Source organism: Eumetopias jubatus, unplaced genomic scaffold (genome assembly GCF_037043125.1).
Source record: "Eumetopias jubatus isolate StellerSeaLion01/CBP00866 unplaced genomic scaffold, mEumJub1_p1.0 scaffold_16, whole genome shotgun sequence".
Lineage (NCBI taxonomy): Eukaryota > Metazoa > Chordata > Mammalia > Carnivora > Otariidae > Eumetopias > Eumetopias jubatus.
In genome coordinates this window covers 10,425,955-10,429,905 of record NW_028274822.1, presented here as the reverse complement: position 1 = coordinate 10,429,905, position 3,951 = coordinate 10,425,955, and the positions used below count along the sequence as shown (strand labels likewise).

The 3,951-nt window shown below is 33.0% G+C and overlaps 1 pseudogene; it reads left to right on the top strand.

Annotated features, from left to right (window-relative positions):
- Nucleotides 1–2,977: 2,977 nt before the first annotated feature.
- On the top strand, nt 2,978–3,284 carry LOC114208784 (10 kDa heat shock protein, mitochondrial pseudogene; annotated as a pseudogene).
- The last annotated feature ends 667 nt before the right edge of the window (nt 3,285–3,951 follow it).

The following is a 3,951-nucleotide window of genomic DNA, read 5'->3' as shown; positions in this document are numbered from 1 at the left end:
TAAAGTAGAAGAAAAAAATGTGTAATCTTCTTCTTTTTGGTGCAGAATTAAAAATATATATATCAAATGGTATTGGTGATTAATAATGTAATAATACTTAATAATTATAATTAGTAATTATAATTAGATCTTCCACAAATATATTGATTATTTTTGTTTAGTTGTTATGAGATGCTTCAAATCTCCTATTTAGACTGTGGAATTCTCTATTGCTCCTTTTAATTTTATCAATTTTTGCTTTCAGTATTTTGATACCTTATTATTAGTTGTTTATTTTTTATTTCTTTTTAAAGATTTTATTTATGTATTTGAGAGAGAGAGAATGAGAGATAGAGAGCACGAGAGGGAAGAGGGTCAGAGGGAGAAGCAGACTCCCTGCCGAGCAGGGAGCCTGATGCGGGACTTGATCCTGGGACTCCAGGATCATGACCCGAGCCGAAGGCAGTCGCTTAACCAACTGAGCCACCCAGGCGCCCCATTAGTTGTTTATTTATAACTGTAATGCTCTACTGATAAATAAGCTTTTTATCATTGCAATGGCCTCCTTATTTGTGGCAATTGCATTGATGTCTACTATAATTGGATTAATATAGTCACCTTGACTTTCTCATGCTTATGGTTTACATGGTGTATTTTTTTTTCTATCTATTTAATTTAAACCCAATTGTGTATTTATGTTTAAAGTGTATTTTTAGTTGAAAGCGCTAGTTAGATCTTGTTTATTTATCCATGCTGATTACCTTTGATTTTTAATTTGAATATTTAGACCATTAACATTTAGTGTAATTGTTGATATTGTTAGATTTCACTCTGTTAGTGTTTATTTCCTGTCAGTACACATATTTGTTTGTTTCTTTGTTTTCCCTTTCCTGTATTCTTTTGGACTATTGTTTTAGAATCCCATCTATAATCATTAACTGGATTTTTTTAGTTATGCTTCTTATTAAAATTTAGTGGCTGCTGTAGATATTACAATATACATATTTAAATGTTCACAGTGAATTCACAGTTAATATTCTACCCCTTCACTTAAACATAGGAAAACCTGCAGTCTTATATGTGTTCTTACTTAATTCACCTAAGCTTTACATTATAATTATAAAATGTATTACTTCTATATACATTGTAAGCACACAAATCAATATTATTATTTTTGCTTTAAAAAGTAATAATGCATTTTAATCAAGTGAAAGGAAGATATATTTTACATTTATCTGTATATTTACCATTTCTAATATTTATTTATTTTTGGAAATCTGAGTAACCTTTGATATTATTTTCCTTCAGCATGAAGAATCTTCTTTGGCATATTTTTTAAAGCAAGTCTGATACTGGAAAATTGACCTTCTTTCTGTTATCTGAAATGCATTTATTATACCTTCACTTTAAGAGAAATTCACCTGGGGTGCATGGATATATAATCATGGATTGATTGTTTTGTTTTGGTTTGATTTTTGGTTTTGGTGTTATGTTTGTTTGGTTTTTGCATTTTAAGTATGATGTGTCAATCAATTCTGACCTCTAGTGTTTCTGATGAGTAGTCCTCAGTCAAAGTCATTCTTTTCTGCAGTATGTAATGGATTGTTTTGTCTCTGGCTGCCTTCAAAGTTATCTCTTTATTTTTGGTTTACAGCAGATTGACTATGATGTGTCCAGGGGTGACTTTCTCCATATTTATTATATTTGGATTTAATTGATCTTCTGTTACTTGTAAATTTATGTATTTCATATAATTTTTAATATTATTATATACACCTGAAGCTATGTCCATGGAGTTTTTTTTTTTACTTTTTTTTACAAAATCTTAGATGCTGTGTGTTTATTTTTTGTTTTGTTTTGTTCTTTTTTATGTTTTCAATTTTGTGGTAAGGTTTTTTTTTAATATTTTAAATGTATTGTCTTGTAGTTCCAACATTTAAGTGATCTCAGGGCTGTTCACTATTAACTGCTGTTTTTTTTTTTCCCTTGTGTATGGGTCAAATTATCCTTGTTCTTTTTACTTTGGATAATTTTGGATTGCTTCCTAGATATTGTGAACATTATTTTGTGGGTACTCTGGATTTTTTTGTCATACTATTCTAAAGGTGTTTATGCTTTGTCTTAGCAGGTAGTTAGTTTGGTGTGATTCTTTTTTTTTTTTTTTTAGATTTTATTTATTTATTTGAGAGAGAGAGAGAGAGAGAGAGAAACAGCATGAGAGGGGAGAAGGTCAGAGGGAGAAGCAGGCTCCCCGCTGAGCCAGGAGCCCGAAGTGGGACTTGATCCCGGGACTCCGGGATCATGACCTGAGCCGAAGGCAGTCGCTCAACCAACTGAGCCACCCAGGCGCCCAGTTTGGTGTGATTCTAACTAGAAACTGTCACACCTGCAGAGGGTTGCAACACAATTCTTCATTTAATCAGCCTCCTGTTGTCTCAGAAATATGTAGTTCAGGGGCCATTCCAAGACTAGTTTGAAATTTATACACCATATATAGAGCTGTCATTCCTCTGAATCTCCATTATGGATTTGCCTCTCACTCTTCTGTGACCCTTGTGCCTTGGATTTCTTTCCTTAGACTTTCCAGTGAGAAAGACAGAATCTTCCTATCAGTTTACTTTCTCACATCATGAATACAGATGATCTATAGATAAAACCACACACACACACACAGACACACACACACACACACACACACACACAAGAAAAAAGAAAAGGGGAAAAAAAGAAAACAACCTTAAACTCTCCTCCCTCAGCAATTTTGTTTTGTTTTCAATCTCGAGTCCTTTTCAAATCTCCTTATTTTTATTTACCTGTTAGGGATTTCAGACTTTTAAAAACGTATTTCCTGTACTCCATAGTTATTTTTCATCTGTTTGTAGGTCACATTGTAGAAGATTATTTCTTTATACCCAAATTGAAATTCAAACAATAATGTCTTAAATCAGATAGTCATCAAAGGACTCTATTGAAAGTACAAACTGCAGCAGCCAGAGTCATGACAGGGCAGGGATTTAGAAACTTTCTTCCCCTCTTTGACCAAGTTTTAGTTGAAAAGATTGCAACTGAAACTGTAACAAAAGGAGGTATTATGCTTCAGAAAAATCTCAAGGAAAAGTGTTGCAAGCAACAGTAGTAGCTCTTGGATAGGGTTCTAAAGGAAAGGGTGGAGAAATTCAACCAGTTTGTGTGAAAGTTGAAGATAAAGTTCTTCTCCCAAAATATGGAGACACCAAAGTAGTTCTAGATACAAGGATTATTTCTTATTTAGAGGTGGTGACATTCTCAGAAAGTATGTAGACTGAAATCATTATTAAAATGGCATGAAGTGAAGCTGCCCGTTCCAGTGAAGTTGTGAAATCTTTCATCACGTAAATAATTTCCATGTCTCTCTTTTATAATGAACTAATGGTATCCAAACAAACAAAAAAAATGACTCTCTATCATCACTTTGTAATAACAGTTTTCAAACTCCAGTGATTTTTCAAAACCAATAACAATGTGATCATTGCCAAGAAAATAATATATATATTTTTAAATAGACTCATCAACTTTGGGAAAAACTCTCAGGAGAGAACATTGGACAAGATAATATCTCCTATGTATTGTGATTTAAAAACCAGTGTGTCCATTTTATACTTAGAAACACAGAACTTTTTCCTGAAATTTGCCATCAGTTAAAAAATAAGTCTTCTATGACTAGTTATTAAAGCTGGTTAAGACAGTTGATTAATTTAATTTTAATTAATTTTGAATGGTAGCTTATGTTAAAAGATTACTCCCTACAAACTACTTAGCCTCAAATTTCAATCTACTTAAAAAGTACCTGGACAGGGAGGGGAAAAGATGGTGGAAGAGGGGACCCTATTCCAACCAGTCCTGGGAATTGAGCTGGGTATCTACAAGACCACTCTGAACACCCACAAAATCAGCCTGAGATGTAAGAAGATAGATCTGGATCTCTACAAACAG